Raw genomic sequence first — 15,858 nt, forward strand, 5'->3', positions numbered from 1 at the left:
CTTCAACCGCTGAGGGTCTCCTCCACCCCCCACTCTCACTTGCTGAAACTCCACCTGTTCAGCCCATGAAGGGCCAGTTCCGCTGGAGGGGATAAGGGGGCCTTCTTGAGGCAGCCCGTCGGACCCATAGGGCTCCACCGGCGATTCCACTGCCCCTTGGGCCTGCACTATAGTGGCTACGCATGAGGGTGAACAGGGCCCGGATTGCTGGCGTTGGGGCGACCCCTGAATTGTTCCCCCCTTTGGGCTTCGCGGGGCAGTGTGGACTTGGGCTTCCACCCGCACTGTCCTGATAGGGTAGTTACTCCCCCTGTTCCCGACAGTACCTGAAGGGCCGTGCACGACTGCCATCTTGCCCACGTGGAGCTGTAGTGGATCGTCTGCGCTGGCAGCTCCCTCTCCAGGCTCATGCTGCTCTGTCCCCTCAGCAGGCTGCAGTGGGCTGGATTCCCCCGGGTGAAGAGCGCCGGGGTCAGCCGGGGCCTCGGTACTCCCTGTGACACCCGCCGACATGCGGCGGCCCGCCATCTTGGCCACGTGGAGCCGCGGGGATGCAGCCTGTCCTGCCGCTTCGGGCTCCGGTTCCCCCATGGTTGCGGACCCCTGCGTGGAGGGTAAGTCGGTCTGTGGGCCGTCTGTTGCGGGATCTTCCCGCGGTGCTGGTCTTGAGGCCGAGGCCGGAGTCGGGGTGACCGCGGCCGCGGGATGGGTAGCGGCGGCCGCCGCCATGAGGAATCGGCTAATGCCACGTGCGGACGATCGGTTCAGCGATGCTGCTGGGGTCCGGGTGCCCCCTCTCCTCTTAGCTCCCATCAAAGAGCGGATTGGGACTGGATTCGGTGCCGTTAGCGGTGCTGGAGCGGGGTTCAGGCAGGAGAAGCTCTAATGTGCGGCCATCTCCGTCCGCAGTCAGGCCACCTCCGACAATTGAAGTTTAAACATTTTTTGCTGTAATGGGACAAAGGATTATCAATAAAGCTTCATTACAGACACCTTACAGCTGATCATTGCAATCTGGAACTATAGTAAAGCATCCAGAGAGCTGCACCAGAGGTCAGAGGGGTCTGTCTGTAACTATGGGTTATCTGTAAGTCGGGTGTCCTTAAGTAGGGGACAGCCTGTATGTCCTATTGTCTGTTTTTTTGAAGCATAGGATGAGGCGTGGATTAAGACTGTCCTGGGTCCTAGGCTGTCTGAATATTATATCCCCTACAAGTCCCCTAGAATCGAGCTTCCTTGGGAATGGAGAATGCAAGTCTTTTGCCTGCTTTCAATCTGCAGTTTCAGGTGACCGTGTGCCCCTAGAAGGTTTTGGCCCCAGGCTACTACCCAAGCCACCTACATTATACAGGTAGTCCCCTACTTAAGGACACCCGACTTACAGACGACCCATAGTTAAAGACGGACCCCTCTGCCCCCTGTAACCTCTGTTGAAGCTCTCTGGATGCTTTCCTTTTGTCCCAGTCTGTAATGATCAGCTGTAAGATGTCTGTAATAAATTTTATTCATAATCCCTGGTCCAATTACAGCTAAAAAAATGTGAAACTCCAATTGTCATTGGGGCAAAAAAATTTTTTTTTATCTGTATTTACAATTATAAAATATACAGTTTTGACTTGCATACAAATTCGACTTAAGAACAAACCTATCTTGTATGTAACCACGGGCCAGCCTGTAATCCACAACTGAATGTAGCAAACATTGCAATATACGCTGCACATGGATCAAAATAATGAAAGCTGACACATCAATCAAATTTCTCACAATCCTACTTTTATGATTCTATAGTTTCCTCTGGATTTTGCCTACCTGATCATGGCATCCATGCCCTATCGTAGTTATTGGCTTAGGGCATCTTTTCAACCTTATACGACTTTTTTATCCTTAGAGGACTAGCGGGGAATTTCAAATTTCAAAGTCAGCCTTACAATGGCTGGGATGGATCTCACAAGTGGTGGGAGAAAATGAGAACCACTCTCGTGTAATATGTTCATTGATATTAATGTCTGATTTGGCAAGCTCTGTGCAGCGCTGCGTTATCTATGTGCGCTATATAAAGAATTATTATTACTACATATAGTTGGGGACAATTTATAGACTCTCACCTTGTGCAAGGAAAATTAATCACAAAATATAAATAACTTTTTCCATAAAGTGAAGAAGTCTTTACAATAAGTTTTTCCCAATCATTCTGTAGAGCTTTATGTGAATGTCGTGGACAGATATAAAATTCGTTTTTCTCAGTCATTTCTAGGAATAGTTAGTATCTGTGACTTCACCTTTATTGCCTTAAAGGGGTCTTCCCAGGAAGACAAGTTTCTTATATGTGCTCAGCATAACAAAATAACACATTCTCTAATTCACTGTTATTAACAATAATACAGCATTTCACAGATATAATTCCAACCTGTCTCTATCAGTCCTGCTGTACACAATTTCCCTGGCCCCTGGTTTCCGACCCTGGATCTTCTGACTATAGGGTCAGGGAAGCCATATTGCTTTCCTGTCTGACGCTGCATGCGCTGAGCTCTTCTCTGCCTCAAACCCCCAACTTTGCATTTCAAGACGAGCTCACAGACACTGTCTTGCTGTAGGCAAACACCTCACATCACATTGTTAAGGAGAGAAAAGCTGCAAGCTACAGGTAGATAAGAGGGAGGCACCTGAGATCTGATAGTGTGCTGTGGCAACCGGTCTCTATCAGCCCTGGTTTACACTATTTCAGTTTCCCCTAGACACGACCCAGTAACTTCTGACTTGGGGTCGGGTGGCGACCTTCTTGAATTTTTGTGTGGGATCGTGGAGCTGAGTTTCTGTCTGTCTATGCTTTGTGGCTGTAGCCACACCCCCTGCCCGTAGCTCACAGACACTCACTGATTACAGCCTGTCAGCACATGGTGAGCAGAGAGAGAGGCTGCAAACTACAAGCTACGAGGAGATAAGTGATCTGGGGGAAGGGAGAGGCAGGCACATGTCAGTGAGTTTTAGCGGAGCTGTGTGTAATAGGCATCCAATGGATCTCGTGATCTGTGAGTTGTAGTAGAGCTGTGTGTGCAATAGGCATCTCATCGTCTCTGATCTGTCTCATCTCTGTGTCAGTGTGTTAGTACAGAAGCCTGATGAAAGTGCATATAAACCTTGTACCCGGATAATGTAACCACATTGACACCCCACAGAACTAGATGGATTATAATGTGTCTGCTTAGAGAGGCCCCACACATCCTGGGATTTTACACTGAGCAGCATAGAGTGATAGGAGCTAAACAGCAATAAAACTTAGTAAATTGTAAAGCTAGGGGTTAAAATTATCTTTATTGTGTTAAAATCACTAGAGGATTGAGATGTGAGCATTTTCTTTTTGTGGAAAACCCCTTTAAGGGAGTCTTTGTTAGTTTGGAAGACACCTTCTGCCTCATTCTGCCTTCTCTTAAAAAGGGCTATCAGTAGCGATGAGCACAATTCAGGTGCATACCAAAGTTGGCAGATTCTGCTCTTTGGGATTTGACATTTTTTTGGATTTTACCTTCCTTTGTAAAATGTGGAGGTGATTCTGTGATGCCGTCAGGACTGCAGAAGTGTCAGCTGACTTGCAACGCCCTGCGGAGTTAATGACAAATACCAGTTAGAGTTAGAGAAAAATACCAAGACTCACATGACACGCTGCTTAACACACGTGTTTATTGTTGGAAAGGACAACGCGTTTCGGGAACGAACAGCTCCCTTCCTCAGGTCCAAAAGAATAAATAACACACAAGCTTCTGTCTGCCTTGGGGACCAAAGACGTATGTCACTGTTGGTGTTTCTAATACCAGATAATATTCTTATCTCATATGGTACTCGTCCAGTCGGCACAGTTGTTATACACTCAGCATCATTATCTGGTATTAGAAACCCCAACAGTGATCTAGGTCTTTGGTCCTCAGAGCTAACAGAAGCCTGTGCTCTATTTATTCTTTTGGACTTGAGGAAGGGAGCTGTTCGCCCCCTAAATGTGTGGTCCTTTTCAACAATAAACGTGTGTTAACTGAGCAGTGCATTGTGTCAGTCTTGGTCTTTTTGTTTGGTGGCCACTTTGCTGGATCCACGAAAGCGCTGCATTCTCCATTCCTATACTAGACCTTGCACACTTTGGTGCAGGCACTACTTGTGGAATTCCTATTGGACATTTTTAGCTGAGTGGAAGCACAAGGAGCAGAAGGAGGAGGAGAAAGTGACCAAGTAGTAGGACCACCATGACCACAACCTATAATGGCTCGTTGACTACTACTCAACCTCTACCATCCAATAGGGCACGTAGTACCAGTAAGCAGAATGTTAATAACACTGTGGAGGATTATTTGTCCACATGTCTCCTGGTACTGAAGAATGGGTCCTCCCTGTTCAATTGGATACATGGCCAGAGCTTGCTCTCTGGGCTTTCCTGCACTGTAGCTAGTGTGCCCTCAGAGAGTTTGTTTATCACCACTGGTGGCATCATCACCAACAAGTGGATACACCTCTCTAGAACCAAAGTGAACATCCTAACATTTATTAAAGGGAACCTGTTACCAGGGACGTCATTTTGTATGACAGGTTCCCTTTAAAGACAATTTGCAGAAGCCCATCACAGCCGCATTGCAAATATTTCTTTCTGCCTTTTCTAAGCATTTTCATTACAATATAATTGTGTGTTTTAACTTACATGGTTTCCTGACAAAACCCTCTGTTTACTCCCAGGCGCTGACTCATGTGACTTCTCTGTGCTGCAAACTCCTCAGCCCTCACCTTTGTGCTCCTGTACAGCTCCTCCGTTCGCACTAATTCTAGGGGGCCCATGACCGCTCAAATCATCCACCAAATTTTATATTCAGAAGGGCCTTAATGCATCTAATCCTGCTCTCAAGACACATGTACACAAAAGCCATTTCAGAGCCTTTGAAGGTCCTTCAAAGGTCCTGAAACCAAAGTTTAAAAGCAGGCAGAGTGGATGCATCCTCCATTCCCCAAGAAGCCTGATTCTAGTACCCTATGTAGGAAGAGAATTCCAGACTTGTAGGGGCTATAATATTCATACAGCCCAGGGCCTAAGGCAGTCTTAATCTGCCCCTGGCAACTGCCCTGTAATTCCCACAATTTTTCAACCCCTCTAGCCCTAAATGGGTTTTATGTTTGGGTCAAAGTTCAGCTCAAAGTCCAGGTCTCTACCAAAGCTCTAGTTATCAGATAACAGAGTAAATTGGAATAAATTGAGGAAAATAAGCCTTTGTGTATTGAAACCTAGAGAGACAATTTTGAAGCTTTTGTTATACGTCTTAACACCCACATAATCCCATAGGTTTGTTTCTGTAATAGAGCATTACTGCTAGATTTTTTTTATTACAAGTAATCTTTCTGAAAAAGATAAAATGAACGCATTGAAGCAGTGTGGATGGCATTTTCTCAACTTGACAGCTTTATAAATAACATAACTGGAAATAAGCCTACTATTTGCATCACTTGAAGTGTAAAGTACCTGGAAATGAGTCTGCTATTTGTATCACTTGAAGTCTCTATCATCTCGCTGTAGTCTACTGTAGTTCCCCAGTAACAAAAAATGAATCTGAGAATTTGTACTGTTACATTTTTAGAGCACTACCTTTCCATGAGTTCCATCTCCTTGCCTTTAATATAACTAATCTTAAAGATCTTTTAAAATAAAGTTACATAGCCTAGCATAGCCCTTATTGCTTCGAGGAATAGTTCCAGAAATTGCTAATTTACACCAAAATTGTATCTATTCATTTTCATCTTAGAAAGTGCTTCTAGTGTTTCTTGAAAACCCTTTGACATCATGAAAGACATCTCTTTGATTATTTCCAGGGCTTACATGTACCTCCACCCAAGGGGCACAACTATATGAAAGCTAGAGGAGATAGAACCAAAAATGAATTATCCGGTGTTCCTAAGCCATACCTAGAAATGGTGTCCTTTTTTGTGGATTGCATTTGTACAATTTGATCAAAATGATCAAAGTGTTGCTGCTGACAACTTGGCTGGAAACTTTATTCTCCCTTTCAATGATCAATTAAACCATGAGGTGCACTGTAGAGAATTTTCACTATTTATTCACAATAAAAACATAAATAAAAATCAGGAAATGTCAGTTTCTGAGGAATAATCTGGATGCAATGGTGGATGAAGATAAGGGCCGATCTATTGAATATATTTTTCTAAATTGTCTCTATCCCAGAGAATCCCATGTCAGATGACATGCTCACAAAAAATGTACATTTAAATTTGCACCTGAAATTGGGAAGTATTGCTGTATGGTTGGTGAAAATGTTTTGGTTTTATTTGCTATACTGGAACTAAGATGATGGCTGCCTGTGGATGAAGACTGATGACCGATGCAAACTCTTGAGCTGATGATGCAGGTTTTTGGGAATTGATACTCTGCACACCACCAATTCTCGAGAATTATGTGATGAGGATTGCATCTGACACCATGACATCTGCATGTGGAATCAGTTCCATGTTCCATGAAGAGTGAAGCCCCCTGCTTATGCAATGCCCATCTGAAAACCTTACAACCAATGAATTATGGCAACATGTTCCCTATCCCAGTTTCCAGTTCCGGCCCATTTGATTTTTCTATACAATGCAGTTTGACGTAAATAAAGCAGCAGATCTGCCTAGCCCTGATCGGTGCCACATCACCAAGGAGGAAGATCTTCCACCATACTTCTGTCTTGGTGTGAACCATTAGAAAACCTGAAGTTGTGTAGGAGAGTCGGGACCGGACAAAACCACCAAGTAAATGGGTCTGAAAGGCATGGCAGGACAGACCCTTATTTCTAACATGTGGTTGTGTTACACAACTCTAGGGCATAGTAAGAAATGTCTTAGTCATATATATATATATATATATATATATATATATATATATATATATATATATATATATGTAACTTCACTTTTTTAAAAATGAAAATGAAAAAAACCTTCTTAGGCTGCATTCACACGACTGGTGCCCGCCGTACCATAGCACGGCGGGCACACGGCAGCGTGCAGGGAGAGGAGGAGGGGGAGAGTGCTCCCGCCCCTCTCCATAGGGATATATGGCGCACGGCGCCGTATGCACTGAAAAAATAGGACGTGTCCTATTTTTTAACGGGGCACGGAGCAGTATGGTGCGGCACCGTACCGCTCCCGTAGGGCGTCGCACGCCCATTGCCGTCTATGGGGGACGTATATCGGCCGTATATACGTTGGCCGTATATACGCCCCCCTTGCGGTCGTGTAAATGCAGCCTTAAACCAAGTAAAAAAAAAAAGTTTAGCATATTTCCAAGACCATCTCTGATTTCCTACCTTATAGACACAATAGTCTTTTTTTTGTAAATGTAACCAGTCTGTTGGAAAAATTGCTTGCAGCTAGTAAGCGGTATATTCTTAGATCATGTCTTCTCTATTGTAATATTCAGTATAAATTTGTTGTGGCAGAAAAAAAATATCACACTTCCTCAGCTTTAGTAAGTACTGCAAAGCCAGGTAGTGTGACAACATAGCAGGGACTTCAAATGTGAATGTGTCTGAGACAATTAAATTTTTGCTTCATTTAACAACTTAATGTTCTTTTAAAAGTATTTGCAAACTTTAAATGATGAAGAGGTTAAAGGGGAAGATTAAGTGCAATTGTTTTACTCCCCCCACGCCTTCAGAGATGCATCTGTTTTCATGTGTCAGTAATTTCCAGAAGAGCTGAGCATAACATTTTTTTATTGGCTTCAAATTACCGGGACTAGTTGACGAACGGTGATGCCTGAACATACACCATAGAACATTACTTAAAGTACCATCAGATTTCAGCGCTCACTTATGTCAGGGTCAATGGGGCACATTTACTAAGGGTCCGCACGCAATCGGATTTTGGCGCAATCGCCCCAACTTGCATGCGACACAAATCGGGAGGCGTAGCCGACGGACAACCCAACTGATTCGGACTAAGTGCGGGATTTACAACTCAAATTGTGTCGCAAGACATGCACTCACATACACCAAGAAGAAGAAGGTGAACTCCGGAGGAACTCAGCGGGGGAAGCGACACATGCAGGAAAATGGATGCACAATCTTTAAGAATTGCGGCGGAATTGATCCACGTCGGAGAACGCACCTCGGGGATCGCGACGGGACTGGGTAAGTAAATCTGCCTCAATGTGAGCATGCGGGTCCTCTTACAATACAAAAAACAGAGAAGATCTAATTGGTGTACCTGCAGCATGCAAATTATTAGGGTGCACTCACACGTTGTATTTAGGTTCCGTTTTCATTGCGTTTTGAAAAATATTACAACCGGTGATGAGAGGAGATTTGCCTAATTACATTATTTTTGATATTTGCGTTTGCAATGCAGGAGAGCATTAATAATATGTATCCTACATCTTTTATGCAAGCCTGGTGCAAAAATGCCATTATGGTCTTATCTAAAGCTCCAGGAAATGTATTTACTTTAAGCTATCCGTAAAGGTCTACCATCAAAATCAAGTCTGATAAACCAGGGACCCTTACTCATAGATCCGGGCACTGTGACAGTCTTCTTATATTTGTTATCCATTGCTTCCTTCCTTCTAAAATCAACTTTTAAAATTATGCGAATTAACCAGAGCTGACTCACAGGAGAAGAGTGCAAAACGGGAACTATGTTACCCATCAGTTGTTGTAATTGGGTTTCCAGCTCCTTGCATCAGGTAAGGGTCGTTTCATATTCTTGTTGTAGAAAATCGATATTAAGTAACATAATGTCAAAGGCATCTTTGTTCGTCAGTCCTTTAAAATTTTTTGCAAAAGTCCATATTATTAGTGAACAAGTTAGGTTTTAAATGCGGTCTCAGTCCACATGGAATCATCCTCTGATGATAATATTTCCCCAAAAGGGACAAATGCAGAGTTGGATTTATCATTTTCTTTGATTCAGCTTCAAAGGATCGTTTAACTTTGGAGGGTCTACATCTCCCAGGGAGCCACTTAGTATATGATTAACATCATCTTCTGTGTAGGAAAACACTTTGGGTGAAGGATTATTTGACTGCAAGACATATAAAGCTTCTCTCACGTGCAAAGCTCCAGAGTCCATCATGATGCCAAAAATTATCCAAGTGGAGCAGCACAGCCTTATAGGGGTAATTCAGCCCAAATGTAGGTGCAAGCTTCAGCAAACCTGGCTCGAAGGTGAGAAGACAGAGAATCCAAAGAAATAGAAGATGAGGCAGCGTCCTGAAGTAAAAGATGTTTATTCACCCAGAGTGAAAGTGCAACGTTTCAGCCCCTCAATGGAGCATAAAGGTGAGTGTTACAATGGAGTATGTGTACACTCCCAGAAAGTGACATAAGCAATTAACAACATTATTTGTTAAGGGTGTACTGCATGTGGGCACAACGATTACTGAATGTAGACTTAGATTTCACAACCATAGATCCTCGATTAAGACAAAATTAGTGGAACTTACCATTCCACCTCACTTTCAGGAAGCGGGATATGGCATTCACCAACTCAAGATTTATATCATTGACCATGTTCCACTACTACGACTGGGGGGTGTCAGCCAACGCGTTCTCAAAAAGCGAGAGACTGAATGGATTTACCAATTACAGACACTACACCATATGGGTTTAAACATTGACTTTGACTTAGGTAGTCTGGTCTGAACTTCTCCTTTGCTTCCGTAAGTTATGCCAATTTTCATCATTGTTTCAGAGTTAGGAAGTTATTTGTTAATATTACATTGTAATAATTTTTCCACTCATTTGTTTTTCTTTCCCCTTCAAGATACACTGGTGTTTGAATATGGATTTGACACCCAACACCCCGGGATACCCTCTTTTAGGGACTTTGTTTTTGTTCTCTGGCTATGATACACAGACAGCTAGAAGCAGGCCAATTACTGATGTATACATGTACCCCCTGTCCGTTTATCAGCACTACGGTCAATTGATGTAAGATGCTGTTGTACCTATAGGAGGTGACTAAACAAAGAAAGTTGGCCATCATATCATATATGCATAAAACAGCCAGCCTTGAGACCTAAAGTGTATAGTAACCTACTGTCATGGTACGTGATAGCCTATTTTACCTTATGGACACTTTTTCCCTTTGGCAGCTACATTTACATACATGGTTTCATAGTTTGATGAACGTGTGACATCACCAAGCTATGCAAAGCCTGACAAGCCGGCTGATGGACTTGGAGTTATTCTAACGATCGCGGCTTCACTGGCACAGCGATAGACTCCCCTAAAACTTGTCGATCAGTCAGGTATGTCTTTTATGACTGCTGTTTCATTGCTGAAGCCTAGCCTGGTCCGTTTTGCTATGTCAGCCAAATGTGTGGGATGTTGTCCTGGCTATAGTATAAATTAACTCCATATATGCCACCAGAGGCTTCCTACAGGTAGTTGAGGATCAGTCAGTTATTAACATATGTATTTTATGTCCACAATTTATGTAATGTGACACTAACTGAATTTTCACATGTATTCACATTTTTACACTTTATATGTTTACACTTTATTATGTAACATATATATCCTGTGTATACATCTGTAACAAATAATATTGTTAATTGCTTATGTCACTTCCTGGCCGTGTATATATACTACATTGTAACACCCACCTTTTATAGCTCCATTGAGGCTGAAACATCGCACTTTTATTCTGGGTGAATAAACACCTTCATATCTTCATACTTCAGGAGTGCTGCCTCTTCTATTTGGATACCTTACCCTGTGTGTACATATTCTTATATGTGTATTTTTTGTGTGCCAAAACACGTGGTTTTAATTATAAGTAATTTTCTCCCTTTGAAAACTCACAAGCTGAGATAATATTAAACTTTTACTACATTTAATTTTCCTAGTTTGTGATGCTGAACATTTTCTCGATGGGATTCTTAGTTCTGGATGTGGAATCCTGGGATCTGGTAATTCTCTAGAATAATAAAAACTAATTAAAAAGTCTTTCACAAGTGATACTGATTTGATGAAGTTTTGAACAAAAGCTGTAGGGAGGGATATGTCACATATTTTGCTAGAATCCAGACTGTTAAGGCAGATTCTGTAAGAACACGTATACAAGGTTAGTTAATTTTCTAAACGGGTTTGACTATAAACATGACATTCAGAAAGTGAAAAGCTAAATATCAGAAGCGATGTACATTGGTCTTGGAAATTCACATATTCTAAAGTGGGCTCTAAGAAGATAAAGGAGGAGGAGGAGTTTAAAATGTTGAATGTGTTATCACACGTCAAATTTCTGTAAATTATTTTGACTATTATAGTCAACTAAGTAGCTTGGCTATGACAGTTTGGCGAAACCCAGGATCGGGCGATTAAGTGAAGCTGGCGTTCCGTTTTAAGATTGTACAGGCAGTCCCCGGGTTACATACAAGATAGGGACTGTAGGTTTGTTCTTAAGTTGAGTTTGTATGTAAGTCGGAACTGTATATTTTATCATTGTAATCCAGCCAGAACTTTTTTGGTCTCTGTGATAATTGGATTTTAAAAATGTTGGGTTGTCATAAGAATCAATATTAACAATAAAGCTCCATTACAGACACCTGTGATAACTGTTACAGCTGATTATTGTAGCCTAGGACTAAAGTACAATAAATTACCAATATCCAGAGGTCCGTTTGTAACTAGGGGTCGTATGTAAGTTGAGAGTTCGTAAGTAGGGGACCGCCTGTATATGCACATTTTTATTGTATAGACACATTTTAACTGTGTAGACATATTACGCGATCCGTGTGCGTGTCTCTTCCAGTGACTGACTGTGGTGAACGGTGGAGTCAAGGGAGGTTTAACCGCAACGGGGATGTTCTGAACAGTGATCTAATTTTTGTCGGATGATCTTACACATATACTAAAGTATGGAGAAGAAAGATAACACCATAAAAGGATTTATGGTAAGTAGAATTTGTATTGAAGAAAGAATAGCTGTAATTCCTGGAGTTAAGGTCAGAGTTTTTAATTTTCTTTTTTATGACAGGTAATATTTGAGAACATAGGGTATCAAAAAGTAGTGCAAGTGAATGGGGGAAGCAAAATAGGTGGTCTTTTAGAAAAACTATGTGGGAGCACAGTTTATGGATAAAATAACATACACTAAGTATGGCGCGTTGTGGGCCAGTCTTCGTGGTCGGTGGACCGGGTGCAGGACATGGCAGAAATACCTCGAGATTCTGATCTCTTAATTATTCTGGCAGAGTAATCATGACCTGGAATGGAAATCTCCACCAGGGCTGCTTCCCTTACTTGGCTTGACTTGTACCTTTCTCCTCCATTCCCACTTTTCTTAAGTGGTGCCAAATGGCATGTACCATGTAGTTTTAGTATCATTTTAATTTTAATTGACATGGTCATTATAGTTGCATGGATATTACCTAGGTGTATTTTTATTCTTAAGGTTTTTACAAAATAAAACATTTTTATAGGTGTTTTGTTTACGTAATTCAACTATTAGTGTTTTACTTATTGACTCACTAGTTGACATCACATTGATGTCATCAGGTTAGTGGCAGCGAGGCCACAGCCATTTAAATACGGCTTGCGACTTTGCCAGTAGTGTTTAACCCCTTACCAACATTGGACCAATTACAAAAGTCTTCCTTAAAAAGAAATGGATAGGGTCAGTAAAACTCATAAGTGTCCATGCATCTGAAATGTGAAAAGAGGAATGGATGTAATGGTCAAAAATGTATTAATCACATGATAAAGATAAGAATAAAAACAATTAAAAACACAGAGGGGCACATTTATTTACCCGGTCCCTGCGTGAATCCCGACGTGCGTTGTGCGATGAGGATGAAGTCTGCAGCGATTCATCAAGATTGTGCGATCGATATCCTGCATGTGTCGCTTCCCCGCTCAGGTCTGCCGGAGTTCACCATCTTCTTCCCGGTGTATGTAAGTGCAGGTCTTGCAACACAATTTGACTTGTTAAATCCCGCACGTAGTCCGAATCCGTCGGATCGGCCGACTGCACGCCCTCCGATTTGTGTCGCATGAAAGCCGGCGCCAATGCGCCAAAATCCGATCGCGTGCGCAAAAATCTTCTGCTAAATGTGACGTGGAAATTTTTGGACTACCCGACCAAAGTGTGGCCGCAGGACCCTTAGTAAATGAGCCCCACAGTGCAAGAACAATGACAATCATGAACCCTATGCCCCTGAAATTACAAATCACACCCACAACCACTGGTAGCAGCCAACTGCTTCAAACTAGGCTCACAACTAGGGTGTTCCACTCACTGCGCAGGCGCGAGGTTTACTGTGCGGTGAGCAACGTCAGATCGGGAGAGTTAGCCACAGGGAGGATGAGGGAGGGGAAGAAATGGAATATCAACGAGCGGGGGCTGAACTGAGTATTATGATTGTCAAGCGAACATTGTGATTTGAATAGAGGCATCACTCCTGGACTTGGCCAGGACTTCTTGGCAGGGAGCCAGGTCAGCTTTACAAGTGGATATTACATGGACGGAGGGGAAGTCAGCTGTGAAAGTAAGAGTTATGGAATGTACTATGCAGTGCCTATTGGGATCTGTCACCAGTGAAATTCAGCCATCTGGTGACAGGTTCCCTTTAAGCCTTGGTTGATGATACATGTGGGGTTTGCTCTCACACCATTCCGCTCAGGTTATTGATTTGTATTGTTTATTAGCACATGCTCTATGCCTTGTTATCTCTCCTGGGACTTGTTATTCCATTCAGCTTTCCATGTGTGCACTGCTTGATATTCCTTTATGTATAGTTGATATTTTGTCAGGTCCATCAACATTTATTGGGTCATCTAATTTTAATATTGATGATTAGATTGTTTTGACTTGTAAAAGTCCTTTTTAAGTAATTGCTTCAAGGTGACTGCGAACGTTGTTATCGTTATAATAATTATTGCTTAGTTTATTACTCCATTAAGCTATTTACAAAAAAAATAATATATTTTAACAGAACATCTCTTTTAAGTCTCCAATATGTGAAACACTCTGAAATCTCAAACCTGGTGAGTATTTCATAAAATATTAAAATATTTCATTTTTTTCTCTAAGGGAAATATGAACGAATAAACATCAGAGAAGCCACAAGAGAGCAATCAGGTCAGCAAAAAGCGAAATATATATATAAAATGCTGATTACTAATGACAGAAAGACAAACTTGGAATGGATTAAAGCGGATAAGAAGCAAACATGATGATAGACTGTGCCGTCTCTTTGAAGCCTCCGAATCGTACTGTGATTAGCAGGAATACAAACAAAGCAGATACAATGGATACTTTACATTGTTCTGTACAAAGAGAACGGATGGTACAATGGATCATAGGATCCAGTGAAAATATAGGCAAACACGTGTATTCTGCTGTAACTGTTTACAATGATTCACAGGAAAACGTTTAACATTGAAAAGTTATTCTCACGTTATTCAAAAATGCATCAGCTATCCTTTGAACTGCTCAAAATAATGTTAATTTACTGTACAATTTAACAGTTACTGCATTACTGGTAGTGATGAGCAAACCTGAACCCGGATCCCCACTGAATTTGGTACGTTCGACACCAACGGACCCAAAGCCAGATGTCACGATTCATTTGGCTTCGGATCCAGTAACAGGAAAAACCAAGTGGCATAATTAGTCATCTGGACCCCAGGGCAAAATTCCTAACAGAGCCCACTCCACCGTTAACAACATTATGGGGCTTATTTACTAAGGGTCCGCGGACACACTTTAGTCGGATTTTCTGTCGTTTCCAGTGTTTGCACGGCTGTAACAGGTATTTAATGTTGTCTTGCACGCTAGCAGGGTGTACTCAGAGCAGCCCATAGGTATCACTGGAGCATGACTGGGGCGATGCAGAGGAAGAGACACCTCACATCATAGAAAGTTTGTCTGTGCCTCCGGACTGCCTTGCCCTCATGATCCAATACATGCTGTACTGAGTTACCTGAATAGAGGCAAGCTCTGTGCAGCGCTGCGTATAGTGACGCCTTCCAAATAATGGGTCTCTACCCTGCTGGATCCATGCTGCAAAGTGACGGAGAACAAGTGCACTTTGTTGGAGGTACTATTGGAAGAACTCCCATCTGACATTGAGAGCTCAGTGGCAGCACAATGAGGAGGCAGTCGCCAGTGCAGTAGGGGCACCAGCACCACCTTGGAAGGAAGAGTGAGGATGGCTTCAATGTGGAATGCTATGCTCAATTCTTTTCACCCTCAATAGATACAGCAAGTAGTACCAGGAAGCAGACCGTGACTCACATAGTGAAAGAATATCTGTCCACACGTTTCCTGGTAATGAAGCATGGGTTCTCCCTATTCAATTTCTGGAATGGAAAACTGGGCACATGGCAGAGCTTGCCCTCTATGCCTTAGATGTGCTGTCCTGCTCTGTGGGCAAGTCAGAACACCTGTTCAGCACAGCCAAGAGGTTCTGCCTGTCCAAAGCCAACATTGGCATCTTACCATCTTGTGTATGGTAAAAGAAGTCTTTTTTTTTCTAAATAGATTTTTGAGTTTTATTTTTAGATATTTTAACATTTTTTTGATTCCAAAGAGTGAGTCAAAAGACACAGGGCACTGGAGAAAATTGTTACAGATGTAAAAACTGATCTACAAGCCCTAATACATTTCCAGAGTGTGTAATTTTTCTGAATCCTCTACCATGCAGTCCATTAACATGCAGCAGTTGTTGTTGGCTAAATACAAAATATTTTTGGGACAAGAATAAAATACCATATATACTCAAGTATAAGCCTAGTTTTTCAGCACAAAATTTGTGCTCAAAAACTCTAACTCGGCTTATATTCAAGTCAACTAAAAAAAATAAAGTCAAAACTCACCTCTCTGACGTCCCAC

General features: G+C 42.3%; 1 long non-coding RNA gene across 4 annotated transcripts in view; it reads left to right on the forward strand.

The window, feature by feature from the left end:
• The window catches only part of LOC140106265 (uncharacterized), a 329,889-nt gene that overhangs the window by 281,809 nt on the left and 32,222 nt on the right, over positions 1-15,858 (forward strand). For all 4 annotated transcript variants that reach the window (XR_011850752.1, XR_011850750.1, XR_011850751.1 and 1 more), the window contains exons 4-5: positions 11,776-11,917; positions 14,056-14,103. This is a non-coding gene — a long non-coding RNA (uncharacterized lncRNA). The remainder of the gene's footprint in view (positions 1-11,775; positions 11,918-14,055; positions 14,104-15,858) is intronic.

Source organism: Engystomops pustulosus, chromosome 11 (assembly GCF_040894005.1).
Source record: "Engystomops pustulosus chromosome 11, aEngPut4.maternal, whole genome shotgun sequence".
NCBI classification, from domain to species: domain Eukaryota; kingdom Metazoa; phylum Chordata; class Amphibia; order Anura; family Leptodactylidae; genus Engystomops; species Engystomops pustulosus.